The following is a 26314-nucleotide window of genomic DNA, read 5'->3' as shown; positions in this document are numbered from 1 at the left end:
TAATGGTTAAAATGGTAAGGATTACGTATATGCTACCACAATAGGAAGTTTTTAAGATACGTTGAATATTAAAGAACATATTGATTCCTGGCGCTGTCCCAGATAAAGTAGAATCCCTGCAGTTGGGGCCCAGACACGCTTTTACTAGACCGTGGACTTGCTAAATTAGCATGTTTTTCCTCATTCGCTCCACAAACACGTATTGAAGGTGCATTATGAGCTAGGCACTGGTGAATTTAAAAGGACCAGGTTCCTGCTCTGGCCTAGCAGCCTACAATCCTGCAAGGGGCGGGGGTGTGGAGGACAAATCAGTAAACAAATAAATATTTAACCACAATTTCAGAAGCTTGTTGCAACCATTTAAGTGAGTCTGGACTAGGCTGGTGAGTCAGAGATGGCCGGAGGGGCTGTGGGACGGGCGGGCTTGAGATCTTTACTGCCGGGAGAAACCGCAGGTTGCAGCGAGGGAGCGTGGAGACGTGTGGTTGCATGTTGCTGCCTCAGAAGGGAGAGGTGAGTGACAGCAAGAAGGAAAAGATGACTCCCGGGCTTCCAGCTTGAGGACAGGAGGACCGACCTAGGAGACACAGGGAAGCAAAAGCAGGATTTCTGGGCAGGAGAAGCGGTTCTAGGGGCACCTGGGTGGCTCAGTCGGTTGGGCGTCTGCCTCCGACTTGGGTCATGATCTTGGGGTCCTGGGATTGAGCCCTGTGTTGGGCTCCCTGCACAGAGGGGAGCCTGCCTCTCCTTCTCTCTCTGCCCCTCCCCCTCCTAGTGCTTTCTTCCGCTCTCTCTAATAAATAAATAAAATCTAAAAAAAAAAAAAAAAGAGTGATTCTAGTGGTAGCCTTTCTGCTAAGTGACTGTGTGATCCCTGACAGGAGATATGACTTGTTTGTGACTTAGTTTTCCCGTCTGGAAAAATGAGGATAATGATACAACCCAAAACAGAGCTGACATGAAAATGAAGCAAAATTAGGTAATGCAGCATAAAAGTGCTGCAAAATATTTCTTTTTTTTTTTTTTTTTAAGATTTTGTATTTTTTTGAGAGAAAGAGAGAGAGTGGGCACACGAGTAGGGGCAGAGGGAGAAGGAGAAACAGACTCCCCACTGAGCAGGGTGCCCAACAAGGGGCTCGATCCCAGGACCCCGAGATCATGACCTGAGCCGAAGGCAGACGCTTCACCGACTGAGCCCCCAGGCGCCCCTGCAAGATGTTTCTTAGTCATAAACTTTTTAACATTCACATCTCAGCGTTCCCTTTCTTCATCTAACCCCATATGGATCCATTTCCATACTTACTAAAAAATCATCAGGCTGTGTCTTTCAGTGCTTGCCTCTTGAACAGATGCACCTATGTTCTCAATTTTCCAATGATCTCGAAATGGTTCCTAGATTATCACCATTATTTCTCCTATAAAGTCATCTTTTCTTTTTTTCTAAAAAAAAAAAAACAGTTTTATTAGTACAATGCGACATCATGGCGTCAAGCACTACACCGTTTGACAGGACATCCTCTTAAAAGTGAGCACCAGTGTGCAGCTTCTCCCACAAAGCCTCAAGGCTCCTCGAGAGAGGAAACATCCCACTGGCACCCTGTAGCTGGGCAGGTTATACCCTTGATAGGCAAGTGTCTCATTTCCAATTCAAGGCCGTCGCTGCCAAGGCCAGGAGGTTGGGCTCATCCAAACATCCGGCGGCTTCGTGTTTTACATAAAAGTGTACTTCGCAGCTTTAATTAGCAAGTGGAATAACTTCGACTTGCTCGTGCTGTCAACCCTGCCTGTCATCATCAACCACAAGGCAATTAGCAAAAGAAGCGAGAGGCTTCTATGGTGACAAGGAGTCCAACATGTTGGGGTGCTATCTTACATAGGCGAGAATATTGGGCAACTCCCTTTGGCTGCCAGTAGAGGTCCATCTAAACAGGCAAGAGTTTCCCGTGAGGTTGTAACGCTAACTGTGAAGGAATGCTGGTGTTTGGCTCCAAAAATGGATTTGACCTCACGGCTGCCGGGACTGGCTGCTCTTGAGTGCCAGGAAATGTCGCTTGCCAGGTCCCAGCGATGGAGCGTGGAGGAAATATCCAGTTGCACCGGGTGCAATGGAAGCCCTATTTCCCTGGAACCAAAACAGAAATCAGGAATGAACAAGACTCCCCTCTCACTCTTCCTAATCCACAAATCTTTTTTTTCTTTTTTTTAAGATTTTATGTATTATTTGACACAGAGAGAGAGAGAGAACAAGTAGGGGGAGCAGCAGGCAGAGGGAGCAGCAGGTTTCCCGCTGAGCAGGGAGCCTGATGTGGGGCTCAGTGTGGGGCTCAATCCCAGGACCCTGGGATCATCACCTGAGCTCAAGGCCGACACTTAACCAACGGAGCCAGCCAGGGGCCCCAAACCCCCAAATCTTTAACCACAAGTTTCAATTCCTCGTGGTTACCGAAGACCAGAAGTAATATTTTTCCATTTAATAAACCCCAGAGTCGCACTTTCCCCGCCTTCTTGTGTGAAACACGTCTTCCGTCTCTGCTAGACTATTCTTCTGGTTTTATGGCCTAAGGGTAGAACGCTATGGAATTTATTCTCTCTTCTCAAACTTTTTCAGATTTAGGTGGTTCAGCGGCAAGCGTTGTGGTGTCCTCCCTCTGGCGGGGATCGTCAGCGTCTGAACATTTTGTCTTAGGGGCCTAAACGTAATAATGCACTCAGTGTGTTTAAGTCAGAGCCTGGCCCTCAGTAAAACTCTTAAGAAATGTCCAGCGTTATTATTATTACTGTTATTATGGCATCTGGACCATGGTATTAAGATGATTGTCGGTCAGGACCGAGAGGAACCAGACTGGTTGTGGGAATTCATGGTCACCCCCAAAGCCTCTCCCAAGGTGGCCAGACAACCTAAACCAGACTGTCACCGGGAACAACTTTCCCTGAGCAGTGTGACCACAGATGCCCTTTACTGGCTGTGTTTTCTATGACGATACAACTAAGGGTTTTAATTGGCAACCAGAATAATGTCGACTCCATTGCTCCTTCCACGCTTCTTGTTATGAGCAATATAATCAGGAAAAGAACCAGCTTGAATTGAGTACCAACTATGTTTTAGTACCAACTATGTTGAATTGAGTACCAACCCTGTGCTAGGCACTTGGCCCAACGATCTCATCCAACTAGGCTTCAGAGCCCCCAGTCATGATGACGGTAGGGGGTTGTGAGGACTCGTTAGCAATGTACATTTTCTTGCTTTCTTTAGGCTCGTTTTCTCTGAAAAATAAGATAGGATTGCTGGTAAATTAATTCGAATGCTTTTTGTTTTTCCAGTTTCTCCTCCTCCCCCCACCTCCCTCCTCCTCCTCCTCCTCCTCCTCCTTTGTGTAGCTGAGTGTTTTATGAGACTTTAACCTGTCATAAAACGCAGGGAGGTTTACTGATGCCATCTCTGTTCTCCTGCTCTGAGCGCCAAAGAAATAAAGCGACTTGCTTCAAAGTCTTGCTGGCAGACTTTCTGGGGCTAGGAATCAACTCCCGAGCTCCTGAGTCTTGGGCTCTGCTCAAGAATCCACTCCCAAGTTAACAAGAGCGTTTGAGCTTTAGGAAAATGAAATCTCTAAAAGTATCATCATGAGCTCAGATCAATAAATACCAGAATTGCCTGGAGACCAGAAGGGAGCGTTTTTATTCACTCACTCTGATATTTAGGGATGTCAGACGGGGAAAATCTTTTTGCTTTTATTAAAGTGTGCTTAGATATACACACAGGCCGGAGATGAAGCAGGCAGGCGCCTGGCTCCCAAGGCTTGTAGGATGCATGTGAGAAGTGAAAAAGAAGAGTAAAAGATGCCATATCAGGGGTCCTTCCTGATGGTGTGCAGGGAAAGCTCTTCACGAGCCTCTGGCCTGGCTCCGAGGTCATGAAAAGGAGACCAAGCAGACCTGAACCACAGGAGTACTTGCGGGGTTAGAAACGGAGTGTAAGTGGAAGATGAAAGAACTCCGATGGGCTTTCATTTAGTGTTAAAGGGACAAAAGCTCTTAAGTGTCTTCAAGCACGTGGAAGATGATCACCACCATTTTCCTTAATTACTGGACAACAGACAAATTCCAGCTCAGTGAATTCGGGTTAGATCCAAGGAGGAACTTTCTTTCTTTCTTTCTTTCTTTCTTTCTTTCTTTCTTTCTTTCTTTCTTTCTTTCTTTCAAAGATTTTATTTATTTATTTGACAGAGAGAGACACAGCGAGAGAGGGAACACAGCAGGGGAGTGGGAGAGGAAGAAGCAGGCTCCCAGCGGAGGAGCTGGATGTGGGACTCGATTCCGGAACGCCAGGATCCGAAGACGCTTAATGACTGCGCTACCCAGGCACCCCGAAGGAGGAACTTTCTGACATAGGGTTAAGTACTGGAATGTGTTACCGAGGTCACAGAACCTCTTTCAATTGGGGTGATTAAATACCCATTTGCTTGACAGAAGATTGAATGCAAGTGAGCGAGCTCTCTTAGCTCTATATATATACACACGGTTACCCTGCTAACAGTGTGGCAGCAAATAGCCCTGTTTATCCAATAAACAGGTGCATCTTAGGCCTCCGGCAGGTTTAAATTTACCAAGTGGATCGTGGATAAATATAAGATCTGTGGATTTTACGGAATAGACGCTGGACTCCAGCAGCCCAGGGACAGAATGCGGATCCCTGCTTCTCTCACATGGCCTCTGCTCACTGTCGTCTCGGACCTGTCCTTCGGACCCTCCAGCAGCTGAGGGCGAAGCTATGCGACCTCAAGTATCTCTGCCCAGGAGGAAAGCAGAGAAGCTAAGCCCCGCGGGAATGTCGGCAATGTGGGCTTGGCAAATGGGGAATGTCGGGAATGAGTCCGCAGTCCAGAGTTCAGATCTCACGGCGTGGCTTTGCCCTACCCTGACATCCTCCATCACAGATGAGGGGCTCTCTGCTCTGGGAGCTGTGAGTCCTGCTTCTGAATCATATCGCTTTTCTGAGCCCATGCGTCTTATTATAGCTGGAAAGACTTTATCCTGTCTAGCCCAGGCTGCTGAGAACTAGCTATGCTGTCAAAATAGTCCCTAAACTCGGGATCCAACAAGACCATACAGACAGCTGTCTTTATTAGCAAGCTGTTCGGCCTGATGTTAAGCAAGTCATCCCATCACCGGGCTCATCCAAACGAATTTCCCTCACCTGGGGCGCCTGCCTGGCTGGCTCACTTGGTGGAGCCTGCAACTCTTGATCTCGGGGTTGTGAGTTCGAGCCCCACGCTGGGCTCCACAGCCTGGAGCATGCCTACCTTAAAAAAAAAATCTTAAAAGCAAACAAAAAAGCCCTGAATTTCCCTCACAAGTAGCTTTTTTCAATAATGAAAATTTCTGGGAGGATACTCAGGAAAATTGGGTATTAGTTGCCCCTGGGGAGGGCGCCTGGGAGGAAGGGGATGGGGCTGGGAAGCGACCTATTTCTCACCATATACCATACATCTTTTTTTTCTTAAATTTATTTGACAGAGAGAGACAGCCAGCGAGACAGGGAACATAAGCAGGGGCAGTGGGAGAGGAAGAAGCAGGCTCATAGCGGAGGAGCCTGATGTGGGGCTCGATCCCATAACGCTGGGATCACGCCCTGAGCCGAAGGCGGACGCTCAACCGCTGTGCCACCCAGGTGCCCCTGTATCTTTTTTTTTTAAAGTTAGGTTTGTAAAATTCTGTGTGGCATTTAATTTAGCTCCTTCTCTTCCAAAGCAGGCTTTTCCCCTTTCTTATTCAGCTCCCCATTTCACCGAGACTCACAACAGCCACACGTACTGGGTACTGAGCACTTACTATATGCTGGGTGCTGTGCCTAGTATCTCCCACCCACTACCTCATGGTCTCAATTAGCAAGCCAATGAGAAGGTTCCACGGTTTTCCAACTTTTTCGGTTGAGGAAACCGGGGCTTAGATGAGTCCCATAATCAGTACGTGTCAGATCTGTAATTCAAACTTGGGTGTATCTCACTCTGCCCCACAAAACCCCCAAACCTTCTCCCTCAGGAGCAGAACACTGAACTGCTGACTGCACCCAACGTATTAAGAACCTTCTCACAAATTCCTCTGTCAGCCAAACCCGTAAAAGGCACAAACGTGAAGAAAAACATTTAATGCACCTCCTTGGCCTGAGAGCAAGGCTGGGTTTTTCAGTACGTGTGCCTTTTCACCTGGGGCACAGAGCTTTCTGCACAATGACCGTAGTAGCTGGCTTATCAAAGCGTCAGGCCTCTGGTTGCCCACAGCCAAACCCTGAGCGAGGGCCCTCTCTGCGGGACGTGCTGTAAGCGGCATTCAGATGGAAGAGGGGACACTTTGGGTTTGAGTTAGCAGACACGGCCAGTAGATAGGCCAGCTCTATTTCTGGCTTAAGGGGGAAAGCTCTGGGGCTCAGAGCAAAGCTGTGAGAATCTTAGAGGCCCCATGAAAGGACAAGCCCCTGCATTACTCGCAGTTTCTATGGACACAAGAAGAAAGGACAGGATGGCAATGAAAAATAAGTAAGCAGCCAGCAATGCGAGACCAGGCTGCGGAAGGCCAGGTGGGACGACAGCTGATAACAGATCACACGCTCTCAAGAAGGCTCTGTCGCCCAAAGATAGAAAAAGGGTTTTACAAACAGCCATCAATTATTTCAACTTTTTGTGGTAAAAATCAAGGCAGGGATCTGGTCATCGTCCTTAAATAAGCCTGCCTTCCCTCCTGTAACTTACTCACACAGTTAGAAGGAGGGTTTACGTGGTGATACACTTTGCAGTTCAAAAGCGTCTTTACATACATTATCTCACGTGATCAGGCAAGGGTCCTCATCCTCCTCCAGTCTTGGAGTCCACCAACCTCTGTCTCCATACCTACCCCCAACAAGCCACCACCCGAGGGACCCGGGCATGCTGCCTTTGCCTAGTAGACCCCGGGGAGCTGCAGCAAGCAAGGTTCTAGGTCTGCAGATTCTAAGGTCCAGTATTTGGGGACATACACTTGCTTTTAAACAGTGAGGCTCATGATTCAGTGTTGGCACTGGAACAAAATTTTAGAGAGGGGGCCCCTGGGTGGCTCAGTTGGTTAAGCATCTGCTTTGAGCTCAGGTCATGATCTGAGGGTCCTGGGATTGAGCCTCATGGCCGGCTCCCTGCTCAGTGGGGAGCCTCCTTCTCCCTCTCCCTCTGCCCCCCCCAGCTCATGTTCTCTCTCTTTCAGTCTCTCTCTCTCAAATGAATAAATAAAATCTTAAAAAAAAAAAAAACTTTAAGAGATTTCTCCCACCTCCCTTTTCAAAGTTTGCATTTATGACATTCTTGAGATTAAACCACTTGCAAGCATAAACCATCACCTGAGAGAGCCACGTGGCTGAGAAGCACTGGGGATAGACACAGCCTGAGCCACGAGACATGTTTTTCCCCAGGGCTCACGTATCTCTGCTGGACAAATCCCAGCAGGATGCCGACCTCCAGATTATGCAAGACGGACTGCCGTGATTCCAATGACATGACCCTGGGAGTCCGACTCGCAATTAATGGTTAAGGCTTCTAGAAAAGATAAGAGCTAACGGTAGGCGGTGGTGGACGGAGACTTTGTAGGAGAAAGCAAACCTCTCCATAAAATGGCCTTTTAAATGTTTTCAAAATTTCATTATTTTCCCCAAAAGAGAAAAGGTAAATTGAATTCAAATTCTTCTTGATGATGAAAATTAAAAATCAAGAAATAAGATTTTGTTGGGCAGAGCTGAGCTTTAGAGGCCCACAAACAGTTATAATATCTGAGATTTTTTCATCTTCCAAGAACCAATTTCCTCTTTTCCCCTTTAGGGGTAATATTACCCCCATCGAGAGTGCATTGCAAAGGGGAAATTCAAATGTTTATCTTTTAGGAACATATTTTTCTTCCTAGATGGCCACTTATGCATTACTCGTATCTAGAAGATCATGAGCTATTTCAAGCAACTAGTATTACAATCCCGAATAGAAAATAAATTCCGTTGTGTATTTTTTGTTTGAACTAATTAACTTCCCTCCTTCCTTCCTTCCTTCCTTCCTTCCTTCCTTCCTTCCTTCCTTCCTTCCCCCCTTCTCTTTCTTTTCCCCATCAGGTAAATTTGATCTTAATCACTTTTTCAGTTCTCTAATCTGCAGCCTACAGATGGACAACTTTGGCCAAATTGCAACTCTCCGCCCTTGGAATAGCCTGGAATAGCCGGGAATAGCCAGGCCCTTTATCAAGCATAAAGAAAATAAAGCTGTATACTCTACCTTCAGGTTAAGCTCAGATTTCCCCTCTGGTCTAGAAGCTGGAAGGGCACGTTCCAGTCGGCTGGGGTCCCCGGGGGTGTGTGTGGCAGGCACCCGCTCCCTACATGACATGCCCCCCTCCCTGGAAAATTCAGCCTTCAGTGGAGAGGGAGCTTAAGGTTTCCCGCTGAGGGAAGGGTGTGATGACTGACAAGCTTAGGGCTTATTTTCAGCTTCAACCCACAGCCCACTTATTGTGTGATCCTGAGCAAAACCACTTAGCCTGGTTGCCCTACTTTTCTGCCTTCGAGAATATGCCTCTGATCTTACTGACGGCAGCCCATCTCACGGAGATGTCCTAGGCAGAAGGGAGGTCGTCAGGAAGAAGCTCTGCGAGGACCCAGAGGAAAGGCAGTGAGTTAATTCAAGGCTTTATTACGCGACATGCAAACAGCTCTGAACTTCAGTCCAGTAAAGACGTTCAGGGACTACTAAAGTTCGTTTGGCACACTGAACAACACACTAGCCACACCCATGATAAAATCAAAACAAAACCAAGGCAACAACCTGTGTTGGTTGGCCTTTACACCCAAGACGAGCTGCTCAGCCGCAGGGCTGTCTTCTGAGCCCCGGCAGAATGTTTTCCCAGGGAGGCTCCCGTGTTTATTAGGTGACATTGATCACACCAGCCATTATGGCACCAACGGGCCCCTGAGGCTGGCCCCCCGAGGTAGGGAAGATGGCAATGAAGAAGGAGAGGTGACAGCGGAGGCATGTGACATCACCAACCCAGGAAGGGACTGTCAGGAGCTGAGCAGAGAAATGTGAAGGGGAAGTCTCAGGTGCTGCCCCGGGGGCAAGTCTCAAAGCAATCCCCTCTCAAACATTTAGGCTCCTTGGCTCCTCGTTTGAGGCTTGCTGGTCAAGCAGATTCCACAGCTAACTTCCATTCATCTGCACATCCTGATCCTGGAAGCTGAGACAAGCTCCTGGGGGAGAAAGACCCATCACCCTGAGTGGAGGCAGCCTCGCTCCTGAAGGGCTGGTAAGCGCTGAGCACGCGCTGAAGGGCTGGGAAAGGTACTGATGGGATTTCTGTTACACTTGATCCCTAAAAGGACCGATTTTTAAAAATAGGAATAGTTAATTCCTCCGTATGGACAGCACATACAGTCACTGACCTGTCCCCTTGCGAGTTTCTGCCCTTGATCAGAAAGGACCGTGAGTGAAAAGGTACAGGTAAACGGATACAAACCCATTTCTCCCTCTAGAAAAGGAAGGGGCACCAACCTTGTCGGGGGGTGACCTGACATGAGGAATCCGCAACTGGCAAGTTTCTCCTCTGGGGACATTCTCTGTCATCCTCAGAGGGAACCCCTCACTTCTTGGGTTTTAGGTCACCCAGAAGGCCAGGCAGATGTCAACTATACTAAGAATCCCAAGACTGATGTAAACACCAAACCCGTCATTTGGTTCATGGTATTCTTTACTACAGGAGGCTACATACGGAGGCATTTAAGAAACTTGTCTCTGTTAACTAAATTGAATTTAAATAAAAAATTTAAAAAAGAATCTGGTGCGCCTGGGTGGCTCAGTTGGTTAAGCGTCCAACTCTTGATTTCTGCTCAGGTCAGGATCTCAGGGTCCTGGGATCAAGCTCCAGGCTCAGCGGGGGGTCCATTCTCCCTCCCCCCTCTGCCCCTCCCCCTGCTTGTGCACTCTACATTTCTTTCTCTCTCTCTCAAATAAATAAATAAAATCTTAAAAAAAAAAACACACAAAACCCTGCATGTGAAAAAAAAAAAAGGAAGAAAGAAAGAAACTTGTCTCTGTATCTCTCATGTGACTCAGCGGTTTCACTCCTAGGTAATACCCACGAGAAATGAAAACACACGTCCACGCAAAAACTTATGCACAAATGATCATAGCAGCATTATTCGTAATAGCCAAAGAAAGTGGAAACAACTCTAATGTCCATCAGTAAATGAATGGATAAATAAAATGCAGTCTATTCAAATAATAGACTATTACTAGTAATTAAGAGGAATGAAAGGGTGCCGGGGGGCTCAGTTGGTTGAGCGTCTGACTCGTGATCTCAGCTCAGATCTTGATCTCGGGGTTGTGAGTTCAGGCCCTGCATTGGGCTCCACACTGGGTGTGGAGCTTACTTAAATAAAATAAAATAAAATAAAAATAAAAGGAATGACGTACTGATACATGTTACGACGTGGAAGATCTTGAAAATATTCTCCTAAGTGAACTAAGCCAGTCACAAAAGATCCCATATTGTACGATTCCACTTATATGAAATGTCCAGAATAGATAGTCGATAAAGAAAGAAAGTAGTTTAGTGGTTGCCTGAGGCCAGGGGTGGAGATGGGGGAAAAATGCACATGACTGTTAGGGAGGATAAGGTATCTTTTTCAGGTCCCAGAAATATTCTATAATTGGTTGTTATGAGGGTTGCAAAACTCTGTGAATATACTAAAAGCCATTGAGATATACTTTAAATGGGTGAATGTTTGGCATGTGAATTATATCTCAATAAAGCTGTGAAAGAAAAAGAAAGAAAGAAAGAAAGAAAGAAAGAAAGAAAGAAAGAAAGAAAGAAAGAAAGAAAGGAAGAAAACGGACGAACGTGGGGCGCCTGGGTGGCTCAGTCGTTAAGCGTCTGCCTTCGGCTCAGGGTGTGATCCCCGCGTTCTGGGATCGAGCCCCACGTTGGGCTTCTACGCTGGGAGCCTGCTTCTTCCTCTCCCCCCCCCCCCCCTTTTTTTCTGTCTCTCTCTCTCTCTCTCTCTCTCTGTCAAATAAATAAATAAATAAATCTTAAAAAAAAAAAAAAAAGGAAAGACCTTAAAAAAAAAAAAAAGAAAGCACGAAAGAAAGAAAACGAACGAACCTAGCCTCTGGAGCCAGACTGCCTGACTTGAATCCTGCTTTACCCATTATTAGCCATGTGCCTTGTGGCAAGTTAGTCGGACCCTCTGGGCCTTGTTTTTCTCGCCTCTGAAGTGGGAGTGATAGTATTTCTCTCCTCAGAGGGTTATTATGAGTTATGCATTTAGAACAGTGCAGAGTACGCAGGAAACCCCGCATAGAGGTTAACGTTGACTGGCATTATTATCAGTCACAGGTGTCTCCCAGGACGTCCCCTAGCTGGTTGTGAGGTACTCAGGAGGCCGAATCAGAAGGATGCTTGGAAAGCATGAAGTCAGAAGCAGGTGGCTATTCTTGTGGAGTACTTCACCAGACTTTGGAAAGCCCTCATGCACTCCTTTGTCAACGTCCTATGAATGTGGGCCAGGTGCTGTGTTAAGTGCTGAGAAGAGAGCAATGATCAAAATAGATACGATTTCCGGTTTACAAGGCCGTTTCAAGGAGTTCCAGCAGGGGAGTGACTCGATCTCACTTAGGTCGTGAGAAGGTCCCAGTGGCTGCTGGGCAGAGACTGGGAGCTGGAGAAGAAGCAGGGGCCTAGTTTGGCGCTAAGTCATGGCGGGGGGACAGCAGGTGTTCGGTAGAGGCCTGCACTGGGGTGGTAGAGCTGGAAGTGAGAGAAGGGGACAGATCAGGGCTGCGATCTGGAGTTAGAGCCCACGGGACTTGCTGAGAGTTGAATTTGGAAAGTGAGGAACAGGAAGGAATTACACCTGACAAGCTGTGGCTGGAGCGGCTGAGTGCTTGCGACCTTTACCGCAAAGGGGAGGACGAAGAGAAGGAAGTCGTTGCAGGGGAGAGGCCGTGAGCCCGTTTTGGGTGTTTTAAGTTCAGGATGCTTAGCAGACATCCAAGGGGAGGTGTCGAGAAAGCAATTGGCTAAGTGCATCTGGAGGTCAGGGGAGAGACTTAGACGGATACGAAGGTGGGAGTCGTCAGAATGTATCTGGTATTTAGGACCAGGGGCCTAGAGAAAGTCTGTAGCAGAGAAGAGAGGAGGCGCTCCCTCCTCCAATATCCAGGGGCTGATCAGGAGAGGAGCCAGTATGGGAGGAGGGGGTGACTGGGAAGGGGTAAGCAGTGAGTGGGAGAGGAACCAGAACAGAGTGGTGACCCAGAAGCCCACAGAAGGAAAGTCTTTCTAAGACGGTGAGGAGTGGGCCTTGTTTATGTTTCAGGAAGCGTGTCTGTCACCCCGCACGCTGGGCCCTGACTGCTCACTGAAAAGAGCACGCCTCTGCAGGAGGTTTGACTATTTCTTTAATGCTCCCCGTCCTGTCCACCCGATGTAGCCCCCGCATGGTCGCTTCTGGTCCCCGGCTGGACTGGTTCGAGTCGGGGATTCTCCCACAGCCCCACTGGAGTAGGGCCTCTTCCGACAGCACTGACAGAGATGTGAACCATCCCTCGCCCCTGAATTCTCACTAAACCAACCACTCCTGCAGGAATCTATGTGTGTAGTTGTGCCTGAAGGGTTGGGGAGGGGCAGGGATTTACACTGTAGAACAGAACAACTTTAAGTCCTATCAGGGACATTTTTTTCCTGAAGGTCCCCTGCTGTTTCCAGATGCTCTGAGGCTCCTCACGTTGCTCAGCCTTCCTCTCTGCTCTTTCTTATCAAGCTCCAAAATTTTTCATTTTCATTTTTATTTTTTTTTAAGATTTTATTTATTTATTTGACAGAGAGAGAGACAGCGAGCGAGGGAGCACAAGCAGGGGGAGTGGGAGAGGGAGAGAATCCTCAAGCAGACACCACCCCACACACCAAGCGTGGAGGCTGACACGGGCCTCAATCCCAGGACCCAGAGACCATGACCTAAGCCAAAACCAAGAGTCAGACACTTAGCCGACTGAGCCACCCAGGCGCCCCCCCAGCTCCAAATTTTTGGTTCAATTTTCAGTGTAGAGCTTTCGAGTGCGTTCTCTCACCACTTTGGCACTCGCAGGCCTAGGCATTTGGGGGTCTCGTCTTTGTTTAATTTTTTTTATTTGTCAGAGAGAGAGAGAGAGAGAAATAGAGCACAAACAGGGGAAGTGCCAGGCAGAGGGAGAAGCAGGCTCCCCACTGAGCAGGGAGCCTCATGTGGGACTTGATCCCAGGACCCTGGGATCATGACCTGAGCGAAGGCAGACGCTTCCCCTATGGACCCACCCAGGCGCCCCTTGTCTTTCTCTAAAACACTTATCAAGTCTTTTCCTAAACAAAGACAGTGTCCTCCCTATCATTTTTTATGCCACTGTTAGGACACAAATGCATAAACAACCAGTCTGATCATCTCAGAGGAACTCAAAAGCAGGAGGGCATTGTCTGTGCTCCCAGAAAGCGTAAATGTAGTTAGTGAAATGGTATTTACACCCAAAGTGCTAAGAAGCAGGGCAAAAACGAATCTGGAATGGAGTGCCTGGGTGGCTCCCTAGGTGAAGCACCTGCCTTTGGCTCAGGTCATGATGCCAGGGTCCTGGGATCGAGTCCCACATCAGGCTCCCTGCTCAGTGGGGAGTCTGCTTTTCCCTCTGCCTGCTGCTCCCCCTGCTTGTGCTCTCGCTCTCTGTCACATAAATAAATAAAATCTTTTAAAAAATACTTAAAAAAAATGAGTCCAGAATGCCAGACAGAGAAGTCTGGAGTTAGTGTTTGGGGAATGAAGTGCTAGAGAAGGTTCCTGGGGTTGGAGTGGGAGGTGAGAATGGCTGGCTGCCTCACCAGCTGGCACCTGGACCCTCGCCGCTGGCTTTCTATCTCCATGGGCTCCTCTTTCTAGTTCATTTTCCATTAATATAGCTTTCTTTTTTTCAATTTTTATTTTATTTTATTTTATTTTATTTTATTTTATTTTATTTTATTTTATTTTATTTATTTGACAGAGAGATAGCAGCACAAACAGGGGGAGCAGCAGAGGGAGAGGGAGAGTCTCCACTGAGCAGTGAGCCTGACGTAGGTCATGATCAGGGACCCTGGGATCATGACATGAGCCAAAGGCAGACACTTCACTGACTGAGCCACCCAGGCGCTCCTATTCTCAACTTTTTGAGGAACCTCCATACTGTTTTCCAGAGTGGCTGTACCAGCTCGCATTCCCACAACAGTGTACGAGGGTTCTCCTTTCTCCTCATCCTCACCAACATCCGTCGTTTCCTAACTTGTTAATTTTAGCCATTCTAATTGGTGTGAGGCGGTATCTCAGTGTGGTTTGGATCTGTATTTCCCTGATGCCGAGAGATATGGAACATTTTCTCATGTGTCTGTGGCCATTTGGAAGTCTTCCTTGGAGAAAGGTCTGTTCATGTCTTCTGCCCATTTCTTGACTGGATTATTTGTTCTTTGGGTGTTGAGTTTGATACGTTCTTAAGAGATTTTGGATACTAGCCCTTTATCTGATAAGACATTTGCAAAGACCTTCTCCCGTTCTGTCGGTTGTCTTTTGATTTTGTTGACTGTTTCCTTTGCTGTGCAAAAGCTTTTTATCTTGATGAAGTCCCATTAGTTCATTTTTGCTTTCGTTTCCCTTGCCTTTGGAGATGTGTCTAGCCAGAAGTTGCTGTGGCTGAGGTCAGAGAGGTTCCTGCCTGTGTTCTCCTCTAGGGTGGATTCCTGTCTCACATTTAGGTCTTTCATCCATTTTGAGTCTATTTTTGTGTTTGGTGTAAGAAAATGGTCCAGTTTCATTCTTCTGCATGTGGCTGTCCAATTTTCCCAACACCATTTGTTGAAGAGACTGTCTTTTTTCCACTGGGTATTCTTTCTTGCTTTGTCGAAGATTAGTTGACCATAGACCTGAGGGTCCATTTCTGGGTTCTCTATTCTGTTCCACTGATCTATGTGTCTGTTTCTGTGCCAATACCAGGCTGTCTTGATGATTACAGCTATGTAATAGAGCTTGAAGTTCAGAATTGTGAGGCCACCAGATTTGGTTTTCTTTTTCAACATTCCTGTGGCTATTTGGGGTCTTTTCTGGTCCCATACAAATTTTAGGATTATTTGTTCCAGCTCCGTGAAAAAAGTTGATGGTATTTTGATAGGGATTGCATTGACTGTATTGATTGCTCTAGGTAGAATAGACGTTTTAACAGTATTTGTTCTTCCACTCCATGAGCATGGAACGTTTTACATTTCCTTGTGTCTTCTTCAATATCTTTCATGAGTGTTCTATAGTTTTCAGATCCTTTACCTCTTTGGTTAGGTTTATTCCTAGGTATCTTACGGTTTTTGGTGCAATTGTAAATGGGATCGACTCCTTAATTTCTCTTTCTTCTGTCTCATTATTAGTGTATAGAAATGCAACTGATTTCTGTGCATTGATTTTACCTCCTGCCTCTGCGCTGAATTCCTGTATGAGTTCTAGCAATTTCGAGGTGGAGTCTTTTGGGTTTTCCACATAGAGTATCATGTCATCTGTGAAGAGTGAGAGTTTGACTTCTCTGCTGATTCAATATGTTTTATTTCTTTTTTTGTCTGTTCTTGAGAAATGCTTGTATTGCTATATACTTCCCTCTTAGGACTGCCTTTGCTGCATCCCAAAGGTTTTGAACAGTTGTGTTTTCATTTTCATTCGTTTCCACGAATTTTTAAAATTCTTCTTTAATTTCCTGGTTGACCCATTCATTCTTTAGTAGGATGTTCTTTAACCTCCATTTATTTGAGTTCTTTCCAAATTTCCTCTTGTGATTGAGTTCAAATTTCAAAGCATTGTGGTCTGAAAATATGCAGGGAATGATCCCAATCTTTTGGTATGGGTAGTGACCCAGTTTGTGATTTATTCTGGAGAATGTTCCACGTGCACTCGAGAAGAATGTGTATTCTGTTGCTTTAGGATGGAATGCTCTGAATATATCTGTGAAGTCCATCTGGTTCAGTGTGTCATTCAAAGCCCTTGTTTCCTTGTTGATCTTCTGCCTAGATGATCTGTCCATTGCAGTGAGTAGGGTGTTAAAGTCCCCTACTATTATTGTATTATTATCAGTGTGTTTCTTTAATCGTGTTATTGATTGGTTTGTATAATTGGCTGCTCCCATGTTAGGGGCATAAATATTTACAATTGTTAGATCTTCTTGTTTGATAGACCCTTTAATTATGATATAGTGTCCTTCCTCATCTCTTATTACAGTCTTTGGTTTAAAATCTAGTAAGTCTGATATAAGGATTGCTACCCCAACTTTCTTTTGATGTCCATTAGCATGATAAATGATTTTCCACCCCCTCACTTTCAATCTGGAGGTGTCTTTGGGTCTAAAATGAGTCTTTTGGACACAGTACATCAATAGGTCTTCCTTTTTTTTTTAAAGATTTTATTTATTCATTTGAGAGAGAGAGAATGAGCAGGGGGAGCAGCAGGCAGAGGGGGAGAGGGAGAAGCAGACTCCCCACTAAGCCAGGAGCCTGACGTGAGGCTCGATCCCAAACCCAGAGATCATGACCTGAGCTGAAGGCAGATGCTTAACTATCTGAGTCACCCAGGAGCCCCTGGGTCTTGTTTTTTTTTTTTTATTCAAATGATACCCTGTGTCTTTTGATTGGGGCATTTAGTCCATTTACACTTAGAGTAACTAATGAAAGACATGAATTTAGTGCCATTGTATTACCTTTAAAGTCACCATAAAACCATACAGATTTTAAGTGTATAGTTTGATGAGGTTTTTATAAAGTTTACTTATTTATTTATTTAGTAACCTCACACCCAACATGGGGCTTGAACTCATAACCCCGAGATCAAGAGTTGCATGCTCTACTGACTGAGCCAGCCAGGCACCCTATAGTTTGATGAGTTTTGATAAATATATAAACCTATGTAACACTTACTCTGATCAAGATATAGAACATTTCCGGGGCGCCTGGGTGACTCAGTCAGTTAAGCGTCTGCCTTCAGCCCAGGTCATGATCTCAGGGTCCTAGGATGGAGCCCTGCATCAGGATCCCTATTCTGTGGGGAGCCTGCTTCTCCCTCTGCCTGCGGCTCCCCCTGCTTGTGTGCTCTGTCAAATAAATAAATAAAATCTTAAAAAAAAAAGATATAGAACATTTCCTTCATCCCTACAAGTATCCTTCACGCCCCTTTGAAGTCAGTTCTCACCCACCCTCCCATCTCTGTCCTAGAAGTTCATGTAAATGGGGTCACACTGTGTGTGATCTCTTATGTCTGGCTTCCTCCCTTCAACATCCCATCTCTGGAATTCATTCATATTGTGATGGGTATTCAGTGGTTCATTTATTTGTGGTTGTTGTCGTGTGGTGTTCCCTTGTATGGATATACCACCATTTGTCCACCCATTCTCCTGCTGATGGTTACTTCCCCGTTTGGGCTATTGTGAACAAAGTCTTTGTGTGCACATTCCTTGTCATCCAGAGATTTGTGTGTTTCAAAGGGAATGCAGCAGAGGCTCCTGCTGTGTCGTAAAGTTGTGTGCTCTATTTCAGGACCACCCTTTAGCCGGACAAGCAGACGTCAGAATTGCTTTGTTCTCCGTATTTATAACAGTTCTCCCTGGGACCATTGGAGTGACTCAAAGGGCTTAAGAAAAGGCCCTCAACATTGGGGCGCCTGGGTAGCGCAGTTGTTAAGCATCTGCCTTTGGCTCAGGGCGTCATCCCGGTGTTCCGGGATCGAGTCCCACATCAGGCTCCTCTGCTGGGAGCCTGCTTCTTCCTCTCCCTCTCCCCTGCTGTGTTCCCTCTTTCCTGGCTGGCTGTCTCTCTGTCACATAAATAAATAAAATCTTAAAAAAAAAGAGAGAGAAAAGGCCCTCATCAGTGAGACATCACTCTGACTTGTTGCAGACATTACAGGAGCAGCTTCTCCTAAAAATATCACTCACAACTTAGAGGCAAAAGGCTTTTGCCAGCCGAGGAGGCTGAGGGTAGTAGGAACTACCCGCTAAAGAACTGACAGCTCTGGGTGCCTGGCTGGCTCTGGCTCAGGGGAGCCCATGACTCTTGATCTCAGGGTTGTGGGGTCAAGGCCCACATTGAGCATAGAGATTACTTAAAAAAAAAAAACAAAAAAAAACTTTAGAGGCACCTGGCTGGCTCAGTCAGTAGAGCATGTGACTCTTGATCTCAAGGTCATGAGTTCAAGCCTCATGTTGGGCATGGAGCCTACTTTATTTATTTATTTTAAAAAAGATTTTATTTATTTATGAGAGAGAGCAGGAGCTGGGAGGAGAGGGTTCAGAAGCAGGCTCCCTGCTGAGCAGGGAGCCAGACACAGGGCTCCATCACAGGACCCTGGGATCATGACCTGAGCCAGAGGCAGACGCTTAATCGACTGAGCCACCCAGGCACCCTGGAGCCTACTTAAAAATAATAATAATAATAATTGAAAAAATATAAAACCCCCCAAAGAATTGGCAGCTCAGGTGATTTCCCTGAGCTTCAATTTCCAGTTCTCAGCACCCCAAATGTCTGACCCTGTCACCTATCCCCCTCTTCTGGGCCTTTTGCTCATGGCTTCTTCCTTCCCCTGCTGTCACCCTCCATCGCTTCCTCCTGTGCTGTTGCAAGCCCTGGTTTCTTTGGAGGAAAATCTCCAACAGCCTCGGGATCTTCAAAGAACTCTCTCGCTATCTCCTTCCTTGCCTTGAGGAGTGGCTTTCCCATGAAAAGTCCACTTCTCCTGTAGCCTCTGAGCCGAGGGAGCACTTTTCCCAAATCCAAGTACGTTGGGGTTCAGAAGCAGAGCACAGTTTTCCTTTTGTGCCTGTTTCCAGACCATTCCCCCTTTTTCCTCATGAAAATTCCTTTTTGTGGCTCAAGCCATCTGGCAATAATCTGTGACCTCACATCTTAGAGTCTACTTGAAGTTCTACCATGACCCTGATAGATAACCCATTTCATGATTTAGCCTATTCTATTTTTTTCCTTAAAAATATTGAGATATGATTGGCATATAACATTGTGTAAGTTTTTTAAAATTTTTATTTTTTTGAGAGAGAGAGTGAGAGAGCACAAGCAGGGGGAACAGCAGAGGGAGAGGGAGAAGCAGGCTCCCTGCTGAGAACTCTGGGATCATGACCTGAGCGGAAGGCAGACGCTTAACCGACTGAGCCTCTCTTGATTTCGGCTCAGGTCTTGATCTCGGGGTCCCGAAATCAAGAGTCAGATACTCAACCGCTCCACCGACTGAGCCACCAGGCACCCCTGCTGCCTTTAAAGAATGATTAGGTGTGAAGGCTAGCGCTGGGAGGGAGGATACTCTAGTGCAGGGGGAGGAGCGTGTTCAAAACCTGCATGGGTCCTGCGGAGTTACTTAGGTTCTCAGACTCACGTCTCAGATCTGCGTCTAGAAGTGAAGTCTCATAAACAGTCAAGAATGTCTTCTGGATGGTGCTTTGTTCAGTGCTTTGCTCTGAATTGGCCGTGTTGAGGCTTCTGGAGCTGAACAGAAGCACCGTGCCATTAGAACTGACACCATATGAGGTCCAGCGTGTAGAAACCTGGGAGTCATCCCTCCCTCTTTCTCCCCAGACCTTCCGTCCCATCAGTCGCTACCTTTTGCCTAGTCTACCTGCTAAATATCCCTTGAAGACTTCTCCTCCTTGCCACCCAGGCTGCTACCACCTTAGCACAGGGGCTACGTTGAGCAGATCGCAGCCAAGTCTTCTCCCTGGGCTTCTGCAAGCTGCTCTTGCTTCGCTACAATCCATTCCCCACTCGGCAGCCAATCAGACCATGGTACTCTGTTGTTTAAAACCCTCTAAGAGAGGAGCGCCTGGGTGCCTCCGCGGGTAGAGTAGGCGACTCTTGACTTCGGGGTCGTGAGTTTGAGCCCCTTGTCCAGTGTAGAGATTACTGACAAAAACAACAAAAACCTTCCAAGAGCTTTTCAGAGCCCTCAGAATACAGCCTCAGCATCTGCAGTGCTGCAGAAGACCCCACAAGAGCTGCCGCCCCACCCCTGATGCCTCTGGCTTTGTCTCCACGGCTCTGCTCTCCCCCTTCTCTGATCCACTCATGCAGGAATTCCCCTTCAGTTCCTTGGTCTCATGTCTTCCTTCCTTGGGGCCTTTACACGTGCCTCCTCCCCTCTGTGGTGCTCGTCTTCATTCCCTTTGTCTGACTAACTTGTAGTCGTCCTTCAGATTTCAGCTTAAATATTATTTCTTGAGGAAAGCCTGCCCCAGCCACCCGAGATGCCAGGATCCCACTAGAGATGCTTGTTTGCTGCACTTTGTACACTTCTGATGATGTAATTCTTTGTTTAACACCTTGTCTCCTTCATTAGAATATCAGCGACTTAAGAGTATGATGCTGTTGGTCAGTTTCAAAGGCTGATTTAACAACATCTGCAACATGTCTCTTAAAGTCAAATGGCATTGAAATTTTCAGCTGTATCTCTTAAATACTCCACAGGGTCACAAAACAAAGGAAGCAGTGCTTGTCTGTCCGCTGTAATGGCTAAGGTGGACTCACTAGGTGTTACTACACCGGCTAATATAACAGAGACATTACACTGCAGGAGCGGGAGCTTCTTGCTGCGGACTCATTAGCTATATGGCAGAGGGGTGTCACACAGACCAGACCATTTAGTGTGGAAGGGCTCCCCTTCTCCTTCCCTTTTCCCTCTCCTGCCCCTCACCTTTTGTTTTAAGGAGAGAACAACTGGGGGAAAAGAGCCGATAGAAGGAAGCAAATGAAGAGGCTAGAGAAAGAGGATAATTGGACATCAGTTCATTTACTCAAAAAAACATTTGTCAGACATCTGCGGTGTGCCAGGCACTTCGTTAATCAACTGTGACACAAAGATGCATAAGACACAGTCCTTGGACTCGAGGGACTCACAGGAAGAGAAATGGCACAGAAATAGATACTACTATTAACTATATGAAGCCTTGCGATGGATATGTCCAGTCTCTGTACAGAATCATAGCAAAGAAATGTTAGTTGGCATCCAAAAATAATCGCAAAAGCAACTTCAAATCTCATTGCAGTCTCTCGAGAAAAATGCCACCGGGGGAATTACATAAATGATTTATAAGAAACCTTCTTAAAATCCTATCGTTCATTTCTCNCTTTCCCTTCTCCTGTCTGTTGAGGAGAATTCTGTCTTTACCTATTAGGTTTCCCTGATCGCTGATCATCATACAGCATCAGAATAATAGGGGAAAGGTATTTCACCTATTCACCCAAGGTATTTCTCACTCTGCCCTAAAGCTTCTCTCTCCTGTCGCTCCAAACTTCTCCACCTCTTCTCAAATTCATACCATCCTGGCTCTTCTCTTTTCACTTGCTCCTGCACTTATTTATTTATTTATTTATTTATTTATTTGAGAGCACGAGCATGAGTGGGGAGAGGAGCGGGGGGAGAGGGAGAAGCAGACTCCCTGCTGAGCGGGGAGCCCAATGCAGGGCTCGATCCCAGGACCCTGAGATCATGACCTGAACGGAAGGGAGACACTCAACCAACTGCACCTCCCAGGCGCCCCTCCAACTGAAGTATATATAGTTGACACTAATTCATTATTAATATTACCTTCCTGTCAAAGACAGAAAATAATGTGATAAGTGAAGGGATACAGTTATTTGAGGGAATGAGGAGCAAAGAGAGAGGGTCATCATCATCAAGGGTGACAGGGTGTTAGCTAGGAGGAAAGGAGGTGAGAGGCATTTCAGGCCCAGTGAACAGAATAAGCTGAGGCCTGGGGATGGGAGAGAGCATGTGAGGCTGAGGTAGGGGAAGGGACTGAGGATGCAGATGGGGAAAGGAAGAGGGGATCTGTGTTTTGGGGGGGAATGTTGAGGAAGAAATAGAAGTAGATGAGGAATCTCCACTGGAAGGCCTTGGTTTCCCCGTTGAGTTTATTATTTTTTTAAGATTTATTTATTTGAGAGAGAGAGCGCGCGCGCGCATGCGCAGGGGGAAGGGCAGATGGAGAGAGAGAATCTCAAGCGGACTCCACGCTTGAGCGCAGAGCCCAAAGCGAGGATCGATCTCATGACCCTGAGATCATGATCTGCGTCGAAATCAAGAGTTGGCTACTTAACCGACTGAGCCACCCAGGCGCCCCTCACCTCAAGGTTATTTTGGTATGGAGACAGAAGAGGCTCCAGAAAAATGAAGGATTGGTACGGCTGCCTGGTATTGCTAGACAGCCATCAAGACATGGCCACGGGGACCTCAGAGCTGCAAAAAAAGTCTTGTCAGGGTGAACTTAGACTGGGTGCACTGGCCTGTTTGGGCTTGATTTACTTCTTCGGCAGAGTTTTATGCCTGGGGGTGCTGACAGAGGGGATGGTCAGAGGTGAAGGATTGTAGCACAGCCCCTGAAACTGGGAGGCACACAGTTTGAGGTTGTTGAGTGATAGTCAAAAAACCCAGTGGAGCAGAGAAACAAGTGTGGCCAGAGGCCACTGGGGTCCAAGGTGGAGCACGGCAGGATGACTATGTTACATTTGTTCACCTTCCAAATGCAGCCATGTGAACCTTCTGGGATGAAGTGGAAAGATGAGGCACCGGCAATTGGCTAGTTCAATTCAGCAAACGTTTACCAGGTACAGGCCCTGAGTAAGGTGCTGTGGGGACTGCCAGGATAAGCCAGCCAGCCGCCTTTAGGGTGCTTCAGGTCTTACAAAAACAATACCGTACAAAGCATTACTTTTGTAAAGGTGGTGATGGAGACACAAAGAGGCACAGCACTGGAGAGAGAATTTCAATGACTAAAAGTCAGGCAAGGCTTTGGGGCAGGGAGCCCTGGAGGTGAATTTTCAGGATGGGCGTGTATTTGAAGGTTGGCTTCTTTGGGAGGAAAGAAACTTTAAAGGGTAGGAACCTCTTGGGCCAAAGAGCAGAGGTGGGAGGGTCCCAGATGCATTTAGGAGATGGTCAAGCTACATGGCTGCAGGAATAGTTTGGCCCGTGGGGAATGAGCCTGGAAACATATGTCTGAGTTGATTTATGAGGATGTTTGAATGTCAGGCAGAGAGACCCAGAGATCTCTCTGTATAGATAGATACCTATTTGCAAAGATAAACTGCAAATTTTTGTGTGCAGAAAGGTAACATCATTCTATCACTGTTTTCAGCAACTGCTAGAACAGTTAAAACATACAAGATTAGGTACCAAAATATCTTCCTGTTCAGCTGAGAAGAGAGATTTTAATTACATAATTAAATTAATTAATAGGGGAAAGGGGCTCTTACTTCCCAGGGCCAGCCATGACCCTCTTCCNAGATTTTATAAACAGATTGAAAAACAAAGCACAAAAACCCAAGTCTCCAGATTTCCATCTCTGGGAAAACTGAAGTAAATACTGACACAGGCTTGCTTTGTTTTCCCAAGAGAGCTCTCCCAAGCGATTTCTCTAATTATCTAGAAAAAAAAAATTTTTTTTTTAAACTTGTTTTTCCCTTTAGAGTACAGCTGAGCTGAAGGGAAAACTGAAGCTTTGCCTTAGGTTCTCCAGCTTTGGTTTGGTTGCAGTACTAGTCTCTGAGGGACTCTCTCCGAGGTCTCTGAGCGACGTGTCTCTAGGCATTTGTTCACAGCAACAAGAAGGGAGCTCAGAAGAAGAGATACTGGCGTTCTACAAAAGGGCTGATTTTAAGAAGAAAAAAGGCGGCTTGGGCGGGGCTCTATCTTTTTAGGATATACGTAGGAAAAGTAATTGAGGTGGAAACCGTTGCCCTCGCCTCTAATCAGGACCTCTGCACCTGAAAGCGCCGGAGCAACACACCCATGGACGGACAGTGGGTCCCTACTCTCCCGCCGGCATCACTCGGCCTTTAATTCCGCCAGGCTCCCAGAGGGACTGCTTCAGCTACAGTCTAGTGCGCCCCGCAGCCAGTAAGAAGCCAGGAATCTCCACCCCTCTCGGATTTCCACCAATCGGTGTCCAGAACCTTAGCCTGCTAGCGGCGTCTCGGTTGTCCGAGAAGGGAGGCAAGCCCCCTTAGAGTTGCCAGCAACGGACATGGCCGCGGCCCCTGAAGGAGGGGACGCGAAGTGAGGAGGGGGCAGGGAGGGAAGAGGACGCGGGCGAGGAAGACAGTCCCCCGGGCCCTGGTAAGTACGAGAAGGCCCGTGGCCCGAAGCAAGGGGAGCAGGGAAGCAAGGGGGCGTGGGGCTCGGCCTTCCACGCTCTCTGGATTCTTGGCCAAGGAGAGAGGAGTCTGGGGTCTGCACCCAAGAAATGGCCTCGGGGGATCTCTTCGAAGGGGGAGTCAAGGGACGGGCTTTGCCTCCAGCTCGTGGCCGTTTCCTTTCCTCAGGTGCTCACACTTGCCCTCGGTCCTGGCTTGACCCCTTGGGGGTCCCGCGTCACATCGAAGCCTCCTGCCAACAATGAATCCCCGTCCCAAGGTTGTGGTGTTTGGGCCCCGGCTCAGGGGGCTTCCTCCGCCGACGCCCGGCGTATTTACCGGCCTCTGGGGGCCCGCACCCCCGGCCCCAGTTCAGACCGTTGTCCCCCTTGCGCGCGCTCAGCTGCTGCCTGGGCCCTCGTGCTGACCACGTCCCGTGTCCAGGTGGATGGAGCCAAAGGGCCTTAACCCTGAGCGGCGACGGTGCAGTTGGAACGTGCCCTGCCTCCCCCCCCCCTTTTCTTTTCTTTCCGTCTTTCCAGAAACGTTTAAAGACTCCTTAGAAGCAACTATAGGAACGTACTTGCCATCCTGCACACCGAGTGCCGCGCTGTGCGCTGTGCCCTCCGTCCCCTGCCGCACACCCCAGAAGTGCAGTCTCGCAGTCCCTCGCATGCCACAGTGTGAGGCTGCCGGGTGCCCGGCGCCAGATGCCAGGGAAAAACCCTGCCCTTCTTTCATTGGTGTGGAACCACAGGCTGCACTTTGGCGTGTTGGTTGATTTGGTCACGTGCTGCTACATCCCACCCTCACTTCCGAGTTTTTGTGTGGCTCTAGGGGAAAAAAGGAGGGAGCTTTGTACTGAATCTGTTTTCCTTCAAGCCTGTGATTTTTGCATCAGAGGAGATGAGAGTTTTCTCATGCTTCGTCCAACACACTCAGCTTTAGCGACATACTTCAGTCTTTCCATGGGGCCTCTTAGACGGTGGAAGTGGGGAGGGAGGAGTTTTCACGTTTTTATTTTACAAGGGTGGAGAGTAACTTTTGGGAGAGGCAGAGGGGCAGGGCCAGGGTCACCTGGAGCCAGGACTGGAACTCTGAAGTCTAGTTCTTGGTCCACCAGATCAGTTGTTTTCTAGGTGTGATTGCAAAATCAAGTTCCTTAACTTCTCTGAGCTCCATGTGGAGTGAGTGCTTGCGTTGGAGGTGGTATGGGGAGGATCTCTGTCTCTAGGTATATATGGCAGGGGGGCTAGCGCTTACTAGGTTCTTAATACATTTGTGCATTCATTATTTGTAAGGAACCAGCAGGGAGTTCCCTGGCTGATTTCTTGTATTAGTATTTATTGTGGCCTTTCTATATGTTTTGGGGTGAAATGATTTCAGTGATTCTCAGTTGAGAGGGCAGGAAGGCAGGGAGTCAGAGCAAGGTAGCCTCTTCCTCCGTTTTTTCGGGAACAATTGTAGTATTGTCGTAGTGTTATTAATGGGGATGGGTCTTGTATAAGAACAGTGTGGAGGCAGAAAAAGCTTGAGAACCATGGAAGGAAGAAGAAATACCACTTTGGTATGTCTTTATGGTAATCTTGGCAAAAGAAGGGCTGATCTTAGTATTCTAACAGGTAGTTTTAATTTTTTTTTTTAATGCAATGGCACAGGTAAGGTTCATCATCTAGAGTCAAATAAAAATGGTCCATGGAATAAAAAAGTTTGCAAATCACTCTGCAGATCAGAACACATCAGAATGTAGCCTATTATTAACCCTGGAACAGGGGCAGCGTGTTCAAATAAAATCCACAAATTCTCTGAAGTCTTATTTTAGCTGCTGTGTTAGCTTTCACTTCCTTGTTCATTGGTTCTTTTTGTTAGAATTTCAAACGGAGAAACTGGTGGATACCACAGAGCAGTTCCTTGACCAGGGAGGTGAAGTACACACCATCCCCTTGATAATCAGCGGCCAAATAATTGAGAGTTAACTGCCCTTGAACTTCCCCCCACCCCTACCCTGCCCCTTGTTTTTGTGGTGACCCAACATCAGAAGATTAGACTGGGAGAGCCAGGGCTGGGCGGTGAGATGGAGGAAAACAGAAAGCCCTTCACATTTCTA

At 47.2% G+C, this 26314-nt stretch overlaps 1 protein-coding gene and 1 long non-coding RNA gene across 6 annotated transcripts in view; one reads left to right on the top strand and one right to left on the bottom strand.

Annotated features, from left to right (window-relative positions):
- Positions 1 to 337: 337 nt before the first annotated feature.
- Positions 338 to 24971, bottom strand: LOC103665737. 5 transcript variants are annotated; one of them, XR_005837327.1, is made up of 5 exons: positions 24791 to 24971; positions 3135 to 3264; positions 1874 to 2122; positions 1304 to 1440; positions 338 to 577 (listed from the first exon to the last, which is right to left on the bottom strand). It is a non-coding gene; the product is annotated as an uncharacterized LOC103665737 (long non-coding RNA). The 5 variants fall into 5 exon arrangements; XR_005837328.1 differs by lacking the exon at positions 1874 to 2122 and adding an exon at positions 8555 to 8648 and having other exon boundaries at positions 24791 to 24966; XR_005837326.1 differs by lacking the exon at positions 1874 to 2122 and having other exon boundaries at positions 24791 to 24962.
- TMEM94 (transmembrane protein 94) overlaps positions 23540 to 26314 on the top strand; it is a 33935-nt gene continuing 31160 nt past the window's right edge. Inside the window, exon 1 of the mRNA XM_040640234.1 lies at positions 23540 to 24190. The gene's annotated coding sequence lies outside the window, so the exon portion shown is untranslated. The remainder of the gene's footprint in view (positions 24191 to 26314) is intronic.

This window comes from Ursus maritimus, unplaced genomic scaffold, assembly GCF_017311325.1.
Source record: "Ursus maritimus isolate PB19 unplaced genomic scaffold, ASM1731132v1 scaffold_24, whole genome shotgun sequence".
NCBI lineage: Eukaryota > Metazoa > Chordata > Mammalia > Carnivora > Ursidae > Ursus > Ursus maritimus.
This window is presented reverse-complemented; position numbering and strand designations above follow the sequence as displayed.